Here is a 25,347-nt window from a genome sequence, read left to right on the forward strand (position 1 = left end):
TCAGCAGGAGCGCCGTCAATTCCTCGGGGTTAAAATACTCCGTGAGAGGATGGAACAAGTTACTTACCTGTAACTGTTCTCCAGAATGGGTCAGGCATGGATTCACATGCTCATGAATATTCCCTGTCGTCAGGCTGGGAATCCTCGGTAAAGAAAAAAAATCACTATCAGTTTCGTTTCTGATCTGTCTTTCCTAGTAGTAACCAATCACTGATCTCTGGGTCATACTGCCCCCAGCCAATGACTGCCCTCTCCCTAAGCCCCGCCTCTGGCAGCCATCTCAGATTTTTTCCGCACGTTCAAGTGTTGGAAGTCCTCGTGCTTTAGCTCTTGAGTTTTTGCCGCGTTTTCAGGAGATTTTCTCATTTTTTCGGTTAATCGAGCCAGTTTCGGAATTCTTCTACGCACCTCAAGGGTGAGGTTTTCGTCGAGTTTACGCTTCTTGGAGGATTCCGGAAGATCTGCGGCCTACCTCAATGGACATGGCCCAGGACAAGGGAAGCTCGACGCCTGGATCCAAGCTGTTCAGGTGCTGCCCTGGATGCGGATTACAAAATGTTTTCAAGGAGGACGAGCATTCGAAGGACATTAGACGAGATAGTAACTGCCATCTCAGACTTGCCCAAAAGCAAGCCCCAGGTCCTGACGGGCTTACCGCTGAATTTTATCAAGAACACATCGCCATGTTGGCCCCCAGGCTCCTTGAGGTCTGGGATGAATCACTTTGTGTCTCTATACTCCCCTCTTCCATGAGTGAAGCTGTCATCACGGTGTTGCTCAAGCCTGGGAAGCCCGACGACGAATGCGGGTCCTATAGACCTCTCTCCCTCATGAACCTCAATACAAAAATCTTTGCCAAAATTATAGCAAATCGCTTCTTGCCCATCATGACATATTTAGTCCATGAAGACCAGGCGGGCTTCGTACCTGGGAGGTCCACGTCCCACAACATTAGAAGATTGTTTAGTGTTATGTCCCGTATAGACCAAGACGCGCAAGCTGTGGCGGTCATGCTGGACGCTCAAAAGGCCTTCGATATGGTCTCTTGGAGGTATGTGGCTAGTATTAGAGACAATGGGCATTGGCCCAAACATGATTAGGTTCATCAAACTACTATACACCTCCGCGGTGGCGCGAGTAAGAGCTAATACACTGACATCTGACCTTTTCACACTCTTCAGGGGTACCCGACAGGGATGCCCCTTCTCACCGATTCTATTTGCTCTAGCAATAGAGCCGATGGCTGACCATGTTCATGCGCGCCATGCCCGTAAAGGAATAAGACTGGCAGAGAATCCCGAAATAATTTCCCTATATACGGACGACGTTTTATTGTACATCAGAGACCCCACAGCCCATCTTGACCCTATACTGAGGGACATCACCCGCATCGGAACCCACTCCGGCTTCACGATTAATTATTCAAAATCTGAGATCTTCCCGCTCACTAAATCTACCGAATACCCCCTCCGATGGTCTCCGGATGGTGTTGGATACTTGGGGGTACAAATATCCCAGACCAAACCCACCTTGCTTGCCGATAATTACTCAGCAGTGGCACAAATAGCCGAGACCAAAATCTCACGTTGGCGCTCTCTCCCATTATCCATTGCCGGTCGGCTGTCCCTCATCAAAAGGATTCTACTTCCCAAACTCCTATACACTTTCAGCAACGTACCTGTTTGGCCTGGAAGGGAATACTTCTCCAACCTACACACGCTATTTGCACAATTCTTCTGGCACTCTGGCACGGTGCGCAAGAAGTGGACCGGCATGGCCCTCCCATACAAACAGGGGGGATTCACGGCCCCGGAACTGATACTTTACTGGACTGCGGCTCAAGCCCAACATGCCACTCACTGGTACCCTGGCTCCCCAGCGCGTCCGCATGTCAAATTAGAATGATTGGCTACCGCCGGCACCAACATAATGTCCAAACTGCATCAACATTATACACCTGACTCCCCTATTGACCCGCTCAATACGACCCTTCAGGCCTGGGCGCGCTTACTGTACCCGACACCAGAATCCTCTCCATACTATAAATGGCTCCCCGCGTGGTCCTTCCCCGGATTGGAACCCACACACGATACCGCTTTGATCCGACACTAGGAGGCGTTGGGATACCGGGCACTGTCTGATTTCTATCCGGAGGGCAGGTTCATTGACCCCCAGACATGGAAACAGGGACGCACCGGCTCTGCTTTGGAGACTCTCCAATATTATAGACTCAGCGTTCCGTTTTGCGCTAAATGGCCTTCGTTTCCTGACGAGCCCCCTGATAACCTGGCGATCGCATATATCGCCAACTCTGGCGGCGCATGTGGAGTAGTATCCACACTATACAAGATCCTACAAGAAACTACCCTGCTTCCTGCTCCCAAGGCGCGCCATGATTGGGAGGTTGAACTGGGCTTGGACATACCTGACGAACTCTGGGGGACAATGTGCCTACACACTAAAAAAGTCTCCCTTAACTTCCGTCACCGCGCCATGCAGTACAAACTTCTAAACAGGCTTTACTATACCCCATACAGGACTTTGAAGTTCACCCACAACACAGCGCACGCCTGTCCCCGTTGTGGATCGGCAGGTGCTGATATCTTGCATATGTTCTGGACTTGCGATAAACTGTTTGCATTTTGGGAAAGTACTTTAGAAACACTTACTGTTATTACCGAAACTGTGGTTGATCCTGATCCTTTAGCGGTTCTGTTTGGGGTTTGGAAAATGGATGATACTAGACGATTGGCTAGGTTTCTAAATATAAGTTGTATGATTGCCAAAAAATGCATACTCCAGTGCTGGAAAAGCTCCTCCCCCACCCCCGATTTATCAGAAATGGCTGGGCTTTCTCACTTGGTCACGGAACTGCAAGGAGGAATACCTGACCATGATACCGGCCCAAGCCCGCCCCAAGAACATCTGGGCTGAATTCAATGCGTATCTTAACAGACAAAGCGAGGGTACGCCAGGATCAGGCTTGTCCCCTGCTCCATCAGGGACCGTTTCTGTACCGTGAACAATTACTTGTTCCTCCGTCAATTGCAACTATGTGGACATTGCTCTAACTGTTCTGATCATTGCATTAAGGCCTGTGTGTTGCTCCATAGAATACCTGTTGCATACATCTGTTGCCCCATTGTATATACTGTTGTGAACCTCTGCCGTCAAAAATAAAAAATAATTTTTTTTTTAAAAAAAAGGTGCACAAAAGGCATAAGGTATGCAGCATAATGGAAAGCACCAACAAGATAAGTGACGTTTGCCTTAATCAATCTTACCGCACACTTGCTGCACAATCAAACAAAGAAGGAAGAGGCAGAGGAGCAAACTGCAACTATCGAGAACAGAACGTCAGAGCAACGTGGTAAGTATACAAAAGTTTTGTTGTAATTGCACAAGTCCGTTAGTGTACAATAGTAGCAAAGCATGATGTTTTCTGTTTGTGCGCAGCAATGGCTTCCACCCGAGAGTGGCTGGAAGTGCATTTTCTGCATGATTAAACAAGTGACCATAGTAACCCCATAGGTAGGGAAGGCAGTGGCAAGAAGAACACAATCACAATGTAAAACTTCATGTCAATTAACCACATTTGTTGTCTTTTAACAGAACATACCGGAATGCAAGCTGTAGATCAGAAGCAGCACCTTTTCCATATGAACATACGGCCAACGAAACTTAACTAAACGCTGGGCATATGAAAGTTGACCGCCTGGAAGCCAAAATCGAGCAGTTGCTCCTCAATTTGCTCCCTTGAGAACGTTTGTAGAAGAACATATAAGGGGCAAAATAAGATATCACTGCCCAACTTGCACATGTCCGCCTTGCCCATTTCCCAGCCACCCTCTCCTGCAAAATCAGTGTCATGAAAGACGCTTCGATGAGAGCTCAATCCCTTCTTCCCCTCAGTATGTGTTTCTTGTCCCCCTTCCCTTTCTGAATAGTCGTAAGAATGTGTGCTAATAAAGATTGAAATGCTAATTTAGTTTAACAAGGCCATTATAAGCGAGAAGGGCACAGCACTAGTGGGGATGATTGCAAGTGAGAAAAATGGAGGAGGCGGACATCCGCCGCACCTGGCTGCCCTATGCGCAATCACAATACAATCATCCGTAGGACGCCACTACGGGCCGCATGTTTGCATGCACACATTCGTATGTAAATAGTAACAGGAGCGGGGGGCGCTGTTGCATGCATGAAAGATGGCCACTTGAAGTGAGAGCTCCGGCTCATACAAATATCCTGATTTCAAAATATCCTTTCTACGCCGCTCTACATAACAACAACATGGAGATTCCTGTGCCGTAAAACCTGCTGAATGTCCCCTGCAAAATTTGAGAACATCCGTGCCCGGGCTGCTGAGTAATCACGTCAGAGGGAGAGAGACGGCTGCGTGGCGTGGACGTCACCGCCCTGCTGTTCCACGGAATTCCTACTGGAATCCGGAGGCTGGCGCAGAAGATCAGGCCGGGGAGGGGCACGGCAGTATGCGCGACGGTGCGTAACCCTCATAGCGGAGCTGCGGAGACCCGACGTCCTTGATCTGCTACGCCTGGATGCGGCCACCGCGTAGGCCTGGGTGAGGTGGCGCCGCAGTGTTCGGAGGGGAGGCCGGCTTGGCCAGCTACTCTGGTGTCGGACGAGGTTGGAAGTAGCCTCGGTGGCCGTGAAGCGGGTGAAGTGGCGCCGGCTGTCCTGGGGCTGGGGCCCGCTTCGTGACACCGCCAGTGTGGGGGGGCCTGGAACGCTGCGCGAGGGCTCTACTCTTACGGCCAGACCCAGCAAAACAAGTAAGTGCAGCTGGATCGGAGGGGGCCCATGCTGTGAAGTTACCCAGGGCTCCTAGAACGACCGAGGTGATACTCCTGGATAGTGTGAAATGTGGGTGACCCTGGCTTCACTTTTGGTACAAGGCCCTGTGAACACAGCAGTTTTTTAGAAGCAGAGGTTGCGGCCTGCATTGTTGGTGTGAGCCCGAGCGGCCACTGGCAGAGGGAAACTGAGGTCTGCACCCCGCGCTGAGAGGAGTGGTTCCATGTCCGCCCCTGCTGTTTGACGGAGGGGCCCCTAACATCCTGAGAGGCCACTGTAGCAGGGTTGGCCGAAAATTCCTTTGCATCTTCCGGAGTGGGCAAGTGGAACACCCCCCTAAGAACTATAAACTTCAAATATCCTGAGCAGCCAGGGGCAGTGGGGGCCGCATGGTGGCAATACCGGTCTGTATGATCTAGAGCAAGTGTGGGAGAGCAAACACTCGGCCCAGGCAGTGAGCGAGAGAGACACTGGGCTCGTATACTATTGGTTCTCTATCAACGACAAGATACGTGGGAGGACATAATCCATTCTCAGACTACAGACTAATCCACATGGGCCGCGTCGAGAAAAAAGGCATGGGAGGGGAAAAAGATGGGCCCAACGGATTCCTTCACCAGCACCCAATTAAGCAAGCTGCCTGACAGGCAGGATGAAGACCCCCTAGAGCGCCTGGCAACGCTGGTACAAAATGGCTTCATGGCAGTAAACGTCAAACTTGACGACATTGTGGCGACGATCAGATCCCTTAAGGCCAGGGTTGAGAAAGAAAGCTCACGCATCACAGAAACAAAGAACAGGATCAGCGCAAATGAGGACACCATCACGCAACACGGCCGCGACATAGCCCTAATCAAAACAGAACTTCGTAAAACCCAGGTTAAATGCGAGGATTTAGAGTCAAGGTCCCGCAGAAATAACATTCGGATTGTTGGTGTGGCAGAATCCTTTGGCAAGGGCGACATGGAGAGGCAAGTGGAACGTCTTTTGAAAGATATCCTGGGGGCTGAATCTTTCTCTGAACATTTTCTGGTGGAGAGAGCCCACCACGTTCTGGCACCTCCGCCGCCCCGCACCATAATAGCACGTATCCTTAACTATAGGGACAGAGATGCTATCCTTCGACTCTCCAGGGAGAAAGGTACTTTGCACTTTGATGACCACAGAATTCACATATATCCGATTTCTCAGCTGGGGTACAGGCGCAACGTCAATCCTATGAGCCGTAAAAAGACAACTGCGAATGCAGAATATACCCTATGCCCTGATCTTTCCCGCTAAAATCAGAATTCAACATGGCGGCAGAGCCCATTTTTTTGAAAATCCGGCAGAAGCCATGTCATACGTGGAGACGTCTATCCCACTGCCTCCCAGAGATAGGGCAATCAATCAAAACGGCGGAGTCCAGCCTGGAGCAGATAGACTTGATTTAGCAGACTGATGGGTCTGCACTATCCGATTCCCAACACGGGAAACCATGGGGGGAAAAAGAATGGCTTAGAGCGGCCTAGATGAAGATTCAAGGTACTCTTGAGCCGTGAGCCCCCGAAAGGGCGGCTGGATGGATGCAGCAGGCACCCTTAGGAAAGTTCCAGGTTATTTGGGGGAGAATGCCCATCGGGGTAGACCCGAGCGTTATGGGGCAGCATCGTCATGTTGGGGGTGATGATGTGGGTGGGGGGACGAGTTGGGATGTTACAATGTTGGTTGTTGAGATATATGTGATTCATGATGGAGGGGAGGGCATTGGAGACCCAGTTGAAAGGGTTCTACAGGTTGAAAATGTTGGTGGCGTCATTGCACATGACATTCATCTGGTTCAACCCGGTACAAGTGAAATAATATTAAGGCACAGTCATGGCATACACCAGAACAAGGGTTAGCGGAATGAAGTTAAAGCTCCTCACCTGGAATGTCCGCGGTTTAAATAACCGGGCTAAGTCTAGAAAGGTGGGGGCTTACGTTACTAGACATCACCCGCAGGTGATAAGAGACTCATGCACTCCGAAAGGTAAACATGGACTTTCTGAAAAACTGGGGACAATATAGATTTTATACGGACTACTCCACACAGGCGAGGGGTGTTCTCACTCTCATACACCCTTCTGTGGGTTTTCAATTCAGTAAGAGTAAGGTGGACACTCATGGGCGTTATGTCATAGTATGGGGTAGTGTTGCGGGGAGGGAAATGATACTGGTGAACACCTATGGACCGAACGTTGATGATCCTGAGTTCTATGTAAATGTTGTACAGGAATTGGAGTATACGGGCTCTGAACAGATCCTCTGGGGAGGAGATTTTAACACGATCCTTGATGTCACACTGGATCGGTCCAATACAAAACCTCGACCGCCCTCCAAGGCGGCGGTAATGTTGCTACAAATCCTGTCGCAATTGACAATAGAAGACACATGGAGAACGCTACACCCTTATAAGAAACAATACACATTTTATTCTACAGTACATGACACAGAGTCCAGAATAGATTATTGGCTGACTTCCACAAGCCTCATGAGCCATATAGATAAATGTGAGATACTTCACTGCACCCTTTCAAGACCACTCCCCTGTTACAATGGAAATGTCATTGAGGAATACAGCTCCCACAGTTAGGCGATGGAGGATGCCACCGGACATCCTTAAGGACCCTGCAGTAGCGGAGGCGTTGAATATAGAAGTTGAACACTTCCTTGAAACCAATACAGGATCAGTAGATGGTCGGCACACTCTTTGGGAGGCTTTCAAAGTTTGGGTGAGAGGGATATTGCTTTCTAAATCCACAGGCATGCTGAAGGCAGTCAGGAGAGAACTTGATGAGGTGGAACAATTACTAGGTAATTTAGAAGCGAAATACACTGATGACAACGAGACCCTTGCGGAAATTAATAGTGCCCTACTGGAATTTAATAAACTAGCGGCTAGAGAACTGCTTTATATGTCAACCCCTCAGAGCGCGTAGATACGGCGAGGGCAACAGAGCTGGGCGCACCATGGCCAACCTCCTTAAAGCAGATAGACAGCACTCGATGATCTCCAGTATATCAATGGGTGACGGCTCGGTGGTCACTAGTGAAGAAGGGATAAATAGGGAATTTACTCGTTTTTACACAGACCTGTACTCCAACCATGATTCGAAATCACCGAGTGACGTGGAAACGTACCTCGACAGCATCTCCCTCCCAACGCTTCCTGTGGAATACAGACTCGCGTTGGAGCAGCCCCTGACCGAAGATGAAGTCGCCGAGGCGATCAAGTGACTGGCTAGCGGCAAAGCACCGGGCTCAGATGGGCTGGGGGAGGAACTATACAAGGAGTTAAGTGAGGAACTATCCCCAGTGCTACTGTCGGTATGGGAGGAGGCAGTTGAAGTAGGTACCCTGCCACCATCAATGAGAGAGGCCATAATAACAGTTTTGTTGAAACCCAGGCGCCCACCCAACGAGTTGTCCTCCTATAGACTCTTGTCCCTAATAAATTGTGATGCTAAAATATTTGCCAAGATCCTGCCCACGAGACTCCTCCCGCACATGCCCACATTGATACACCCAGATCGGTGCGGCTTTATTCCCATAGGTCAACGGCTCTCAACCTTAGGAGATTGTTTGGCATCATGGCCCAGATAAAACCAGAGGCTCAGGTGGTGGCTGTATTGCTGGATGCTGAAAAAGCGTTTGATTCAGTATCTTGGTTGTTTTTGTTTAAAGTATTGAAGAAATTTGGAATAGGCCCATATTTTTTGAGATGCGTTAGTCTGTTGTACTCTGACCCCGGAGCCAGGGTACTGACCAATCGCACGTTGTCCGACTGGTTTGGGCTGGGGAGGGGTACGCAACAGGGATGCCCTTTCTTCCCAATACTATTCGCCCTCACTAGTGAACCAGTAGCTGCGGCAATTAGGGAACGCCAGGGACAGAGAGGTATCACAATGGCCGGACTGACTCACTCCACATCCCTATATGCCGATGACACATTGGTATATATCCGCGAGCCGGATATATACTTAGGCCCGGCGGTCGAGACCATCCAGGAGTTTGCCGATTATTCTGGCTATAAAACCAATAGACCCAAATCTGAGATTTTCCCCCTTACCCCTGCCACGAGATGTCCAGCCAACACATATGGGTTAAAATGGTCCCCACGGAAAATAAGATATTTGGGAATTATAGTGTCCAGTGACGGCGCCACCTTCCACTCTGACAATCATGAACATCTCCTGGGTGTTTATCCACCAAGCTCCGTTTGTGGACGAAACTTCCCATTTCGCTCATTGGCCGAGTGGCCATATTAAAGATGGTAATATTACCAAAGTTATTGTATATATTCACCAACGTCCCGCTATGGCCGGGGGCACAGTTCTTTGCGACCCTTCGTTCCCTGGCGGTGGAATTTGTGTGGGGAGGGGGCGCAGCCAGAATGAAGTGGAAGAAAATGGTTGAACCTTACAATAAAGGGGGCATAGCGGCCCCAGACTTTGAATTGTACTACCTAGAGGCGCAGGCCCAATTTATCAGGTACTGGTATGATGAACAGTGTACCCCCCCCCATGTTGTTATTGAAAGACATGCTGCACACCCAACCGACTTACGCTCCATAATCTTTTGCAAGAAACATAAAGACGACTGCCCAGTCCACCCAGTTAGCATAACTGTGCATGCATGGTCCAGACTATTCCGTAGGCTGGGGTTGGAGACTCGCTATTACTCGGAAGCCCCCTTCTGGAACTTCCCCAATATAGCACCATCTTATGACCCGGATGTCCAAAAAAACTGGGATCCAGATGAGGAATTCAAACTGAAAGATATATACCCCAATGGTAAATTCATAACACTGGAGGAATTTAAAGTTGGTATGGGGAGGGATCAACTGAAGGTACTACAATATCACCGGATGCGGATGGCCTTTAAGGCCAGATGGCCCCTGTTCCCAGAAGAACCACCTGTCCACCCGTGCCTCACAACACTGTCTTCACAGGAGAGGGTTAGTGTCTCAGGGCTCTACGCAGTAGTACAGGCAAATACGCCCACGACAAATAGTATCAAGGATTCGTGGGAAGCTGACCTGGGAAGCACCATCTCAGACAAGGCATGGGAAAAATACTGTGATCTAACCAAACGGGTGTCCATGAATGCAGGTCTACGCCAGATCCAATTTAAGGTATTAAATAAGTTACACTATATACCTGTGAAGGTGGCCAAGTTCACTCGAGATGGCCCGGCCAGTTGTCCGAAATGTGGAAGCGCACAGGCCGATTCCTTCCATATGTACTGGAGTTGCCCACCCATATACGAGTTCTGAGAGAAGTTGCGTCCATCCTTGTGGACATCACACAGATCCCGGCAGACCTGAAGCCCCGAAAATATCTATTCTGAGATATTGGGAAGATCTCGGAGATGACTAGGCGTTTCTTTAATGTAGTGTGTATAGTAGCTAAAAAATGGATACGGCAACAGTGGAAGAATGCATACGCACCACGGGTCAATCATTTCCTTAGGGAACTGGCTCAGGTCAACGAATGTGAAGAACAGTATGTATTATCGCTACCAAGACCATGTAAGCCTAAAGACATCTGGGCCCCGTTCAGAGTCTACTTATGTGAACTAGGTTCGGACGGCAGTAGCCCGACTAGACCCGAAAACGAACAGACTGTGTAAGAAAATGTTGTTTGTAATTGTGTTTCGAGTTTGTAATAAGAACTATTGTATGCTATGTAATGTCATGTTTAAGCGGCGACGTGTACCACCATAATTAATAAATAAAGTTTAAAAAAAAAATAGTAACAGGAGCGTCCATTTATCTGTGGCACAACTGTGCACATACGTATATCATGCTGTGACGCCTGGTAACACTTTCCCTGGTGAACATAACCGAATAAACGTGTGGTATAGTTTTAAACAAATTGTTTTTATTGATTTTATTCAAACCAAACAACAAACAAACCAAACACGCAGTGCAATTCACAACAGTTCCATTATTCACACATTAATCAAGATCACTGCTAACCCCTTCCCACCCTCCTTATGAGCCTATTTGTTCTTTGTATGCAGTATCTACATCTACTGCGTGTGGCAGGGTCACGCTTCCCTCCGAGTCTGTTGGATCCGATATTGTCCCAAACAGTTCTGCTATCAACAATTTCCATGCCGTCAGGGAACCCATCTCTTCCTCCCCCCTTATGCTGCTCGCCTCTTGCCATACCATCGTTTCAGCCTCTGCCCATTTCTGCAGCTCCTTCCACCACACCTCCACCCGTGGCTTGTGACATGACTTCCATCCCATAGCTATCCTTCGTTTCGCAAGCACATATGCTAGGTCTTTTAGTTTCCCAACATGTTTCAGTTTCCGTGATCTGGGAAACCCACCCAGCAAGCAGGCCCATGCTGTGTTTATGATTAATGTGACCCCCCTTGTCCGCTAGTTTTAGTGCCACTTCACCCCAGAAACGCTCAATTGCTGGGCATGACCAAAACATGTGTGTCATGTCAGCGTTTTCCTTATCACATTTGGGACATTCCTGTCGCTCAGCATTTCCAAACTTCGAAATTCTCAGAGGAGTCATGCATGCTCTATGCGTTGGAAATACAACTGTATTTGCTTTAGTCTAGCATTCCTTGACACCTTCTTGTGGTATCCCAGGGCGCGTTCCCACATCCCATCCTCAACTGGGGCCCCTACTTCCGCTTCCCAATCTAGTCTCAGTTGCGTCAGCTCCTTTCCGACCTTAGTCATCATCATCTCATACAATCTAGAGATCTCGTGCCCACCTTCCGATACATCATATATAGCCCCTATAATAGCATCTTGTTCTTCTGCTAGCACTGTTTCGGCCACCTTTTCCAAATTTTCTGTACCATTCTATGATATGTTACATATTGGCCCGTATGTAATCCCACCTCTTCCTCAAGTCCTTTGAAATCTCTAATGGTCCCCTCTTGCCAAATATCTCCCAACGTAACCAACCCCACCGGTTCCCAGTAGGTCCTGATTATCGCCCTCAGCTGCCTATCTCCCCCCGCCAAAGCAACCAGGGGTACGTGCGGGGAGTACGGGAAAGGGTCCCCCCATCATCCGGCATGCTGGACGCCACATTTTCCACCCAAGCCTCAACATCATAGGACGTTCAATCATTTCTGAATCGGGCAGCCAGATAATTTCCTTTAAGTAAACCGGGTCACAATCATGCGCCAGCAACCTTAATTCAGGGGTCGCTTCATCGGAGAGCCATTTGGCTACATATCGTAGCTGGCTCGCTACATAATAAACCTCAAAATTCGGCAGTTTAATCCCCCCTTTTCCGTAGAAGTTCTGCAACTTCCATAGCGCCACTCTGTTCCGGGTGCCATGCCACAGGAAGTCCCTACACATACTATTCAGTTTAACAAAAACCTTCTTAGGTATCATGTATGGGATATTACTAAAATAATATAAAAGCCTAGGCAGGACCACCATCTTAAGCATTGCCCCTCTTCCCATCATTGCTAGGGGCAACTTCTCCCAGAACCTCATGCATTTCCCGATTTTCTCAATGGCCATCTCGGTGTTGTGTTTGTGTTCTTCTTCCGCCATGTGATACACGTCTATTCCGAGGTATCTGAAAGAACTAACCGCCCATGGTATCTGCAACACCGGTAAACTTTCCACAGGGATTCCCTTATAGCTACCCAGCGGGAAAAAGGTAGATTTCTGAGGATTCACCGCTATTCCGGACAGCCCCGCATACCTCTCCATCACTTCCAGGATATATTGGAGATTTTCTTCCGGGTACATCAAGTATAATAACAAATCATCCGCATATAGGGATATCAAATGTTGTTCCCCCCCCGTCCCCAACCTCAATACCTATTGTATCATATTGTTGCCTAAGGTATATTGCTAGGGGCTCTAGGGCTAGAATGTAAAGCATCGGGGACGAGGGGCACCCCTGTCTGGTGCCTCTACTAAGTTGCCACCGCTCTGATATCACAGAACCTGTTCGAACTATGGCTAGCGGCTCATTGTATAGTATCTTGGCCCACCTGACATAACCAGGCCCCACTCCGTACCCGCCCAGGGCCGCCAGCAGCCATGGCCACTTGACCGAGTCGAAAGCTTTTACTGCGTCTACAGACACAACCTCCATTTCGCCTTCAATCCCACCACCCCATTCAGCCACCCGGTGGAGTCGCCTGTGGTTTTGGGTTATGTTCCTATTTGGGACATAGCCAGTTTGGTCTGGGTGTATTAGTTTGCTAATTACTCTTCGCAATCTGTTTGCCAGGACAGCCGTCAATATCTTGATGTCCTGGTTCAGCATCGACAAAGGTCTGTAAGAGCCACAGTTGTGTCCCGGTTTGTTAGGCTTGGGTAGCGGTATTATAATCTCTTCTCTGATCTCCGGCAACCGTCCCACCTCAAATGCTTCATTAAGCTTCTCCAACATTGGGGGGAGCACTTCCTTGCTATACTCTTTATAGAATTCACTAGGGAACCCATCCGCCGCTGGGGTTTTACTAGTGGGCAGCTGCCTCACCACTTCTTTTAACTCCTCCAAAGTAATTGGTGCATCAAGTTATTCTTTTTCCTCTTCACTTATCCTGGGCAGTCCTATTTCTTCATCTCTTCATGGCTGCCTCCCTCCTTATCTCCATATAGCACCCTATAATAATCCACAAACTCCTTGTTGACTCCTTCTCGAGTGTCCACTACCCCACCATCTTCCCTCGTTATCGTTCTGATCGGGGGTCTAGGAGTATCGCTCTTATATAGCCACGCTAAGAGCTGTCTTGTCCCCTCGCACATGCTGCCTCTCTATATACTTTTTGTAATTGAGTTTGCAGAGCCTTTCCCAGTGCTCTGCACATTTCTGCTGTTGCTTAAATACTAACTCCATGTCTACGCTTCTGCTTTTTAATGCACCCTCTAGTTCTTCTTCTGCTTTTTGCAGGTCTGCCAAGACCCCGTCCAGCAGGCCCTTTGACTTAGCTACGGCAACTCCCCATATCACTACCTTAAAGGCCTCCCACAATGTACCCGCCGAGTCAACACTACCAGTGTTCACCTCAAAGTAATTAGTAATCTCTTCTCTTATATCTTCCCTAAAGACAGAGCCTTTGAGCGCCTCTGCTCGGAGGCGCCAAGTTGGAATCCACGCCCTCAAGGGGCAGTATTGCCATCCGAGCACAAAGGGCGAGTGATCCGAGATGACCCTCGCCTTGTATTCTATCTGAGTGATCTCTGTCGTTACATCCGGCGTGGCAAAGATGTAACCGAGCCTTGTATGTAACTGCTGCGGGGCGGAGTAGTGCGAGTATTGCTTCCCATGGGGATATTTCGTTCTCCACACATCTGCCAAACCAAAATCATCTAGCAACGTCTTTAATGCTTTAGCCGCTGGGGTGGGCCTATCTATCTTGCCATCCGATCTGTCTACCTTGGGGTTCATCACACAATTAAAGTCCCCGCCCCAGTTCACCGCACTACCTACACACACACTCATGTTGGTGCACAGAGTTCTGAAATATGCCGCCATGTTATGATTGGGGGCATATGTATTTACAATGCTCACCTCTCTATTCTCCACCAGCCCCCCTCAGTATGACCATCCTCCCATCTGCCTCCACCGTTTCTTGCAACATTTGGAACAGGACATGCGGCGCGACCCAGATAAGCACTCCTCTAGCATAGGCAGAGTACGACGAACCCACCACAATCCCTCTCCATTTCTTCCTTACCAGCTCCATTTTTTCCCCTGTCAGATGTGTCTCCTGCAACACTGCAACGTCTATTTTTTGCCTTTTTAGGTACAGCATGACCTTATTCCTTTTCAAATAGCTATTTAGTCCCCTGACATTCCACGTGATTATTTTAAGATCACCCATGACTCGTCAATGCTTCTCTTTCTTACTTCCAACAGATCCCTCCCGCCCGCGCAAACCAAATACAACCTTCCGACTCTTCTATGTAGGCTCATATCTATACTTAAATTCCCCGTAACTATATGCACACCAAACTCCTCACCTCCCTTCCCTCCCCCCTCCCTGCCTGCCCTTCCCAAACAACACCCTCCCCAACTTTTGCCCAGCTCCATTCCTGGATCTCAGGCACCCCCACATCTGGCCCTGTCCAACACAAGCCTGCGCTCAAGGCCCAGTAGGGTGAAGCCGCCCTAATGGCCACTCAACCACTAGTATTTCGGGGTGGATTGCTTCCATCCTGTTGCTCCCGTTTCCAAGTTTATTACGCTTTATGTCAATTCTATGTAACACCCTTTTACATTTTACCCACTATATTCCAGTCCATGCCGAGCCAAAGGTCCAAAAGCTACACAATGTTCATCCGGTCTCGTTTCCCCAGTATAACCAGGGTCACCCTCCCATTTACCCCCTCTATGTCCCGAACACCAACTCTTCAATTGTCCTGCTCCTGCCGGTCACTGGCCGCCTCTTGTTCCGGGCAACCCTACAAAACCAAACATGACACCACCTCCTCCGGAGTGTCAAAGAAAAGCGCTCTGCTCTTATGTAACACCTTCAGCCTCGCCGGGTACAGGAGCATGTATTTGATACCCGCTGCACGCAGCCTTCTTTTGACGGCCATGTAAATGTACCTCTGCCTCTGCACCAACATCGTGTAGTCCGGGTATGCCGTTATAGTGGTAGATGCTCTTTCTATTGTTCCGCCTTTACGAAAATATTCTAGGATCTTCTCTCTATCTTTATAGTTCAAGATCCTCGCGATGATCGGTCTCGGCGGAGCCCCAGGTTGTGGTTTCCTCATTAAGGCGTGATGCGCCCGCTCCACCATGAACCCCTGTGAGAGCTTGTCTGCTCCTATCTACTGGAGGATCATATTCTCCACATAGTTTGTGGGGTTTTGGCCTTCTTCCCCCTCCGGCAGGCCGACCACCCGTATGTTATTTCTTCACGCCCTTCCTTCCGCTTCTTCCACCCGATTCACAAGATTGGCAACCTGCTGTTTTAGCACATGAACTTCTTTTGCATTGCTAGTGCTGACATCTGTATTGGTCTTCACTGCGCTTTCCAGACCACTCGTTCTCTCAGCCAGCGCCCTGACATCTTGTCGTAGCAAGGAAAGCTCAGTTCCTACCGCATCAATCTTGTTCTCTAGGGCGGTTCGTAGGTCCGCCATTGCGAGCCCCATTTCATGCTCAACTCCGTTATGGCCTCCAGGATCTGATGCTTGTCTCCTTCTGGGGCTTCTTCCGCAGGAGTCCCGACCGTGCACTGAGCCGATGTCGTGGGGGTCCTCTGCGTTTTTGCAAAGACCTCCATTGTGGGTTGTTTGGTCTTGGCTCTTAATCCTTTCACCGACATAGCGCCACCCTACACACGTGACCAGTTTCTGCTCAGAGCTGTTGTTGCGACACCTTTGTTCCTTCAGTCGTTATGATAGCTGTCTTCCGGCTCGCATTTGCTATGGTGCACCAAATCGTCATTCGGGTGGATTGTAGCCTCTCACGTATTATTTTACACTTATAATCCTTATTAGCTCACACTTCCACTGCCGCCTCCTCCTGAGTCCAGGTTGCTAAGGCACATGTATTTGGGTGCCCCTGTGCGTTAATGGCAATCACGTGTACTTAATGTGCTTAGATTCTCCTTAGTGGCTACTATGTGCCATTTTGAGGGGTGCGTTAATTTACACTACACCTGTCCTTGTCATTTGCATTTACCCACACACTTACATAACCACGTGCACGTGTATATTACAATATTATGGAGCTGGGCACTGCTGCATCTGTGGCCTGCGGCCCCCGCCCCAGTCACTGCCGACCCGCTCCTCAGGTCACCGCACGTTCGTACTGCATGAAATACGAACTTTCAAGCCGAGCCGCTCGTAATGTTTTCGGCGCCACCCGGCGCTCACACAGCACACTTCGGTGAGAACCGCTGCAATCAGCTCTGCTGAAGGCCCTCTGCCCGCGGGCGCGTCCGCCGTCTATTTCGTGCTGCAGCTCGTTTCGTTTCTATTTTATATGTGTACAGGCCCGGTTACTTCCAAGAGGCGCTGGGAGCCGCGCCTGCACATAAAGCCCCTCTATCTTCAAAGTATCCCTGCAGGAACGCTCCCAGTGCAAAGTTATGAAAACACTGCCCCGTCAATTTGGGACTAAAAGAAACATTGTTTCCGCTGGGCACTGGGAGTCGCCATCTTCCCGCTTCGCTAGAGCCTCGGGATCCAGCCACAGCTGCTAACGATTGCAGGCTGCCCCACGGGGCTAATCGCGTTTGCCTCGCCACAGTATCCAACTGCTCCGGTCCCTCGGCCCGGGCGCGTTACTTCATAAACGCGGTCCTCTTCAGGCGTGCAGTGTTTCTCCTGTGCAGCCCTCTATTAACGCTCCGTTCAGTCCAGAAGGATAAATCTCATTACCAAGATGCGACAGCTTTTCCATTGTTCGCCACCATCTTGGCAAAAAAGTATCCTCGCGGCCGCTCCAACTAAAGTCAATGTATCTATTGATACACGAGCCCAAATGACTCACTCTTCTGGATACACACAATCCATGCTTTCCGACGTGCGAACTTTCAATTTCCCTGCACAAGTGTCATTTTCTAAGCGTAATTCTGCAATTCAATGTCAGATCAGCCGGAGCCCAGCACAAAGCACGTCCTACTCCATGGCTCTCAAGCCACGCCCCCCGTGTGGTATAGTTGTACAGGCAGGAAGCGTGCACCCACGTTCTGCAAGTATTTTTCCACGTAAACATCCCACCTACTGTATAGTGCTCACAGAAAGCATAGTTAGAAATGTGCAATGTACGTGTGCCATATGTTTAAGTAGGCCGGGGATGGCAAACGTATCGGTAGGAGAAATATGCACGTGCCACAAAGTGTAACGTCCAATATACGTCCGGCAGACAAGTTTGCAAATTGAGAACAATGGCGATGTCACCATGGGAACGTATCAACGGTGCTCATCGTCCCTTATTTGGCAGACATGAGTCAAATCCATACACATCGAAAGAGGACATTTTTCTGTAATGTACAGAGTGTTACAGTGATAGTGCACCCTTACAGTGATCCTCCACTCTTCCTTCTACATGTAGATATTGTAGGGAATGAGTTAATGCCACTTTGTGATGTCACATGGTCCACGTCAACCCTGTAAAAGAGCACACCCCACAATTGCTCTGTTTGGCTTTCTATAGAACAGCACTGGTGCACATTGCCTGGGGCAGAAAATGCATTCTCACCAATTGTGTGCCTGCAAACTACTTGTCCAAGTAATGGCCGCCAGAGCTGCTGCTACTGCCTCCGACTCAGGAGCACCCACACCCTCACCACCAACACCTCCTTCTAAAAGTCCTGAGCAAGTGGACAAGCGTCATAACGGGGAGGGACATCGAAAAGGAAACTAGAGCATAGTAGAAAGAATGCTCATTGTCTACAGCCAGTGGCAATCCTGGGTGTGGAAACTATTTAGGAACGTTGGAAATGTGCCAAAATCTTGTGCTAACCAGGTGCAGTGCACTGAGTCAGTCGCAGGAACCCTGGCTTGTACAGCTATGGCACCACCTCCATGCGGTGGCACCTGAAAGCGAACCACCAGGAAGCTATTTGGAGGGTTCTCCCCTTCCAAGTAGGCAGTAGGTTATAGTCCTCTACAGCATCCTCCACATCTGTTCCTACCACCACTGGAGACACTCCAGTGGGCCACTGCATCCCGCAAGCAACCTTGGAGGACATACACAGTACAACAGACCCCTACCTTTCAAAGGTCACTGTATTGTGCATATACTGTGACACAGTACTGTGTAGGGGAGAACATTTGCAAAATGCTTTTGAGGCTGCGGTCCGGGAACATGGCAAACACTGCCTCCTACACAAGTAAGGTGCACCCTACATCTTCTGCTCTCCACGTACAATTTCATATCCCTGTGTTTGGTACTCTTTGTCAAATCTCCCTTCTACTGCTGTCTTTTCTGGCGTCTCTTATAACACCACCAGGAAAAATGCTACCCAGCCAGAAGGTGGGGGGGGAGGGACAAAAAGGCTCTTTTCAGAGCCACCTTGCACTGTTCAAAAATAGAAGTTCAATTCAAGCATGCAGGCGGTGACGCTGCCTATAAGCGCAGCATACAGAGATGGCAACAATGAGCGGCGGGATGCCGTCAAAAGCATTGTACGCATTTCCCAAAAAAAAGTGGTGGCTCTGAAAAGAGCCTTTTTGGTACTATTTGCATTTTTAATGTTAAAATTGGTGAACGACCACTGGGAAAATGCATCCTACACTTGCAGGAAGCAGTGTACGGCATTTTGGATTTTACGCAGAGAGATCTCATTGCCAGCATCAGTCAGATGAACTCCATCTGAACGAAAAATGTTCCTACTACGAAAGGTAATGTTTTCATTGTGGAAGGAGAATATGCCAATGTCACGCAGAAAAGCGCACACAGCCTTGTTCACATTGCGCCAAACTTTCTCCATTTGTGGGCCACAGAAGGAAGAAGGCAGCCATATCTGCCTCTGGGCAATGCGAGAAAAGATTATGTGTGATTTTGGAGACATTTCCATTAGTTGCCGAAATGTCTCCTTCATTGCAAACTGCAGTGAAATAACGGTAACATGCCCTAAACTATTCTCTCCACAATGAACAACAATAATGTCTGGATGAGGAAGCGTCACCAAACTAGCACAAAAGGACCCACATGGAACCACTGCATTCCAAGTATTCCGTACCAGTGTACAGCGAGATTATTGAAACCAAGGTGTGCTGCTAGTGCACAACGCTCTGTGTAAACTTGTACCCAATGTATTCACGAGTCACCCAACAGCCATATAGTCCGCCTACTTAACGGCACACCTGTCCCCGTAGCCATGCCCACTCCTATTGGCAAACAGACGTTCTGGCACAATCTGTTGCTACACATCACAACCACAAATTCATATTGACCAATCCCAACTCATGCACAGTCCCTTTTCCATTGCAGCCACCCTCACAAGACCCAAATGTAGCATGCTCACTCCACCAAAAGGCGCAGCTTTCGCCAACATATTTCCCTGTGTACGGGGCTACACAAATGCATTTTAAGCGTAATAAAAAATGGGCGTCTTCGTACAAGTTATGCAAAGTGTTTATTTCTATTTTTACTAAGGGTACATGTATAGAAACACCTTCTGTGCTCGTTGTTATGGGTTGCTCTCGGCTTGTGCTCCGTACATTACATGTACGTACGTGTGTGTCTGCAGCGTACATTGTATATACGGCAACATATTACTAATTGCAATAGAGGGGGAAAAAAAAGATTCACTGCCACTAACAAAAGTCACACTACAAGCATTAATGTTATCACGGCCACAAATGAACATCTTACCATGGAACACAAAATCAGACATACACGTGAATTGCTCAGCCGTAGTCCCATTTCCATACTAAGCACATTACAAAGAACAGCATTTAGCATGTGCAATTTCCCCAACAACCGCGAGGGCCGCGGCCCAGTAGAGCAGGGCCAGTCCTCCTTCCCTTTCAAGTCGTCTTTCAGCAGAACTCCCTGATTGGCTACTGTTAAAGTATAATTATCGAAAGGGATGAGTCAAAGGCTACCATAGTCATTGAGACTCTGGTGGTCACCTTTTATAAGCAGTGGAACTAATATAGCAATCAGATAGCTCTTAAAAAGGAACACAGAAGTGGGAATGTTTACAAACAAGAACAAGGCATTTTATTTACAAAAATTGCTTGTGCATATAGGTGTGTTAGTGAATCGTAGGTGACTGTTATTTCATGTATTGCTAGGAATGAGGCAATACGCAAACAATGTCGACACACAAGGTTCAGGTGTTTCTGGTTCGGTGAATTGATGGAGAGAAAGAAACAGGGGCTGTGAAATCTGGACCTACTGCATGTGGCACCAAACTGTTGTTTAAGAGAGTGCCAGGCCCCTACAGATAGTGATACAATATGCACAATCGATTTTTGACTGTATGCAATGCATATTTTCTGTGCCTATGATGGCATATGTCCTTTTTCTTTAAAAAAAAAAGTTTTATATGTGTAAATAAAATGCCTTGCATAATAAAAGAGGAAACACTTCTTACAGAAATATCCCCATCAAACTTAGATGGCACGCTCCAATCCACCAAACCAACACGCCTCAACTACAAATGGCCTTTGTCATCAATGTGCAACGTTCGCCCACGCCTAATCAAAAATATGCAACAATTCCACAATCAGTATGTCAAAAGCACCGACAAAGAAAAATGAAAATACTACAAACTATGGACTCCTGTCCAGTGCGCAAGTACACTGGAATACGAGGACATTCCTTAGCCTGCATTTCTGGAGCAGCTTGCAAAAGCACCTTCCAACATATTAAAATGTTAGCAAATCACCATGCAACAATCAGAAATCTAGTGTACAAGCTGACTGTACTATGCAAAAATTCCAGCTTTAGCACTCCCAACATTTAAATGATATTCTCCTACACAGTACAGCCAAACAAGTGCTCAATGATACTGAGCACATCCAAAGGAAATGCTGTGAAACTGAAGAGCACTTACCCACTCCAACATTGTCAGACAACAATACTGACAACAGTGCAGCTATCAACTTTTTACATCACACATACAGAAAAGAAATACAAGTGTTTAAAAGCACTTCTGCTGAAATGTCAATCCAAGTATGTGTGTGTTGTCGTAGAACTTTCTATAAAAAGAGCACCAAAACTGTTGATATAATACAGAAAATAGAAGGCAATGAGGAATCCCAATGATTTCAATTAGCTCTGTACCTTCTATCAGAAAACACATACGACATTATCAACACCTCCATACTGTGCACATACTGCACTGTAAAACTTGACAATAACCTTAAGGCCTTCACGGGCAATTAGTAATAATGTGGAACTGTTACTACTGCCAAACGCACTGCAGCAGCTTAATTTGTATGAGAGCATTATAATACAGTGCACCCATTACAAGCAATAATATGTCTTCAACCAAAAACTGTGAAATTACCTCCCACCGAATTACTGAAAGGCATTTGTGGTAAAGTAGTTTATTTACCGTTAGATCTCACAGAAAATGTAGACACTCTACGAGTGCAAAGGTCAATACACAAATCTTTGGTTATCCTCGTAAATGGTGTACCTACAAAATAAAGCAATTTGGCAACACCTAGTGGATTTAACCAAAGTTAGAGATGCGTTGCAGTACCTTAAAGAAAATAATGAATATTACAAGGAAATAAACATTCAAGAAAACCCGAGAGAAACAACCAAAATAATTCAAAACTCCTCAACAAGCAGCCAATTTGAACTTCTCGATCCTAATGCAGCCTCCAGTATTTTAGACCACTATACAATTCACCTGCTGCACTCCAAAGACACCATAGACTATGCACTCAAAACAAATGCGGCAAGCCAAAGAAGCCCCAATAAGTATATGAGAAAAAAGTGTGGAAGCACGAGCCTTTCCGCTACTCTTCCCCACTAGAAAAGGTGGAGGATATGATGAAAGAAGCACACAAGTAACAGCATCAGAATACCGCTGTTTACAAATGTATTCTGAAGACCCTAGATTTAGACAGAGCGTGGAGTGCATATTCCACCTGCTCTTTGAAAGTGAACTAGCAGCGCTATGTTATGGAGTTGCGCCCACATTAAAAACAGGTTCCCATTTCCAAAACATGCCTGCTACACAACTACTTCAAAAGGTGCAAGAGAAGGATGAAGTTTTACAATCAAGTGTTACAAATCTCTTGTCAAACATTTGTGGTACGAAAGAGTACTGTACAGTGCAAGCTATGCAACCTTGGCCCTCCCACATGGTTTGTCACTTTAAGTTGTGCTGAGTATGCATGGGAAGACTTGCACACTTTCCTAAGCATAGCAAACAAAAACAAAACAGGTGTAGACATGAAAATACCTGGAGAGCTGTGCTCTCTCAATCCAGTAAACGTTTCACCCTCCTTTCATCATCGCTTCCTTGCCATGCTGCCCTTCCTCCCCTCAGAGAAGTGGAACACTTCTTTTGGAGAAAAGAATATCAAGCCAGAGGAGCACCACACATCCACATGCTTTTGTGGATAAAGAATGCTCCTAAATTTGGCAAGGAGAGCGATTAAACTGTTTTGCAGTTCACTCACAAATATGTCACTTCGAAAAGTACCCATAGTGACCTACGAGCACAAATTCTACAATTCCAAAGACACAAGTGTGGCAAGTATTGTCGACGCAAATATAAGAACAGAGGCAAATACTACACCAAATGCTGCTCAGGTTTCCATAGAAAAGGTTCAAAAACCAGCCAAGTAAACAACTTCATGTCTTCAGTTCCACAAAGTGTGAAAGGAAAATCTCCTAAAAACAAATACTGCATAAAAAGGAGCGAAGCATCAAAGTACATCAATGATTACAATGAAAGGACTGCCCTCTTATGAAATACCAATGTTGATGTACAGTACATTGCAGACAACTCCACTGCTGTTGCACGATATGTCACCGTCTACTTAACCAAAGCAGAGAAAACAGAGCTGAAGACCTCAGGGATGACATATCCTCTGACAAAACACTGGCACAAAAATTGTACAGCTTTGTCATTAAAATGCTGTCCCATAGAGAATGTGGCAGCTACGAAGCCGCTGACTGCTTAACTGGCACAGCCTTATATGGGAATTCTGACAACACAGTGTAGTTAAGCCTTGTCCAGAAGAAGAGTACTTAAATCGTACAAAGACATACAAACAATAGGCGAAAGCGATCCTAACAGTCAAGACATTTTGAAGAACAAGTTATTGGACACATCCTACCCAAACAGAAATAGTACTTTAGAAGGAATGTGCTTGTACCAAGTAGCCCAAAACTTCTCATACAAAAACATTACACCAAATGAGGAAAAAGGTAGATACAGAGTGGAAAGTTGTGAAGGCAGGTGAGACTTACCAAATGCAGTCTAATTAATCATATAAAGTAGTCCTTACAAACTCCTCAACACAAAGACCTGTACTACATGGCCCTACTGCAACCTTTCAAACCATGGAGAAAAAGATTTATTAGCCACCTACACCTCCTATGAACATGATTTCAATACCACTGAAAGTACAATTACAGATGAAAACTTTACACGGTACAAAACCATATTGAACAATCAATGACAAGAAGAAGAAGAACTTCAACTACAACGAACTGTAGCCACTTCTGAGAGCAGTGAACCCTCGCAAACAGGTAGCCAAGAACCACTTGGAGAGCCACTCATAGCAAATAAGGCAGAATTAGCCATGACAGAGGTAGCCACCACTTGCATCACTCCAGTTAGAAGGGGGGCCAGGAAGAATACCCGTCGCTCCTGGGGCCACTGGGCTGCTCTCGCAATCCTCTCGAAATTAACGAGAAAAAAAAAACTGGGGTTATCCCCGGCTTGGTATTTCAGCAGGACCATGGCATGGAAGGAATGGCTGGTTGGGGTCTGGTTGCGGCCACTACTTCCCCCAGGATTCATAATGCTTCACGTCATTGGTCCTGTGCTGCGCTCTGTACCTGGATGGCTTGCTGAAGGTCTTGCCGATCTGCTTGGGCCTGGTGCCCTTGTACCTGTATCAGCTGTTGACCTTCAGCTAAAGCTTTAATGACAGCTTCCATGTCGGTAAGGGTTGGGCGTTTCTCTATCCCACCGCTGGACCACTGTTAAATAGCAGGCAGGACACTTGGTTTAGTTCTGTATAAACGCCTTTATTATGTACAATTCTCGTTCATTTTCCCTCTCTTCAAGGTTCTCAGTGCCACAACTTTATCATGTTGGCCTTTGCCGACAGGCTCTCCTGATGTGAGAGCAGCCCTTCTGTAATCAGAAGGACCCAGTTCAGTGTTCCACGGAAATGCCAAAATGTTCAAAACAAAAAAGGACGAATAACCACCAAGTCCTTTTTGGCTCAGGGTCCTGTTGCTTCTCAGGACCTCAATGCGAGAAAGGCTCAAATGAACCCCCTTCGGATTCCCTGAGGCTGGACCTCTCAAAAGAAAATGTAAAAATAAATGTCAGCCGAAGTGCACTGCTTCTCCGGTATTCCTCTGGTGCTGATGACTGGCAGAGCGGGCGTACAGGCACCTCCTTGTTCTGGTCCTCACTGTGCTAGTATGCCCACTCAAATCCAGTGACGTCCTCTGTCCACTCCACACTCTGCAGTCCAGTTGCCAAAAAGAGAACACCCAGGGAGAGGTTAGTGCAGGTTTTACACGTTCCACTTCCCCTCCCCTCCCCTCCCGATGCCAGGTGCTCCCAATCTACGTGACTCTGGGTGTGGACCCTCCCACCTTTCTTTCCCGTTTCTTCGTGTTCCATGTTCCTCCCACTTTGCACCTGGGTTTTTCCCCTTGTTTTGTGTGCCCCTGGTTCTGAATGAACAACTCTCCCTGATGTAAGGTAAGTGCCAAGTGTTCCTGCTGTTTCTGTGTAAACGTGTTTTCACTTTTCGACCTGGCGTGCATTCATTGAAATAAGGCATGCTGGGATTTGTAGTCCGCCGTAAACCATGCCAATCCTCTTCGGATTGCGGAAATTCCTCCTTCACCTTTCCCACAGTTAACATGGATT

The 25,347-nt window shown here is 47.6% G+C and overlaps 1 protein-coding gene and 1 long non-coding RNA gene across 4 annotated transcripts in view; one reads left to right on the top strand and one right to left on the bottom strand.

The window, feature by feature from the left end:
- The window catches only part of OCIAD1 (OCIA domain containing 1), a 700,525-nt gene that overhangs the window by 536,787 nt on the left and 138,391 nt on the right, over positions 1-25,347 (bottom strand). The gene's annotated exons all lie outside the window — the stretch shown is intronic.
- LOC138516503 (uncharacterized) overlaps positions 1-25,347 on the top strand; it is a 151,964-nt gene that overhangs the window by 9,552 nt on the left and 117,065 nt on the right. Inside the window, exons 2-3 of one of the 2 annotated variants that reach the window (XR_011282277.1) lie at positions 3,207-3,370; positions 3,613-10,609. This is a non-coding gene — a long non-coding RNA (uncharacterized lncRNA). Of the gene's footprint in view, positions 1-3,206; positions 3,371-3,612; positions 10,610-25,347 lie in introns of those variants that run through there. The other variant, XR_011282278.1, reaches the window with a different exon arrangement.

Source organism: Ambystoma mexicanum, chromosome 6q, assembly GCF_040938575.1.
Source record: "Ambystoma mexicanum isolate Mex_15411 chromosome 6q, UKY_AmexF1_1, whole genome shotgun sequence".
Lineage (NCBI taxonomy): Eukaryota > Metazoa > Chordata > Amphibia > Caudata > Ambystomatidae > Ambystoma > Ambystoma mexicanum.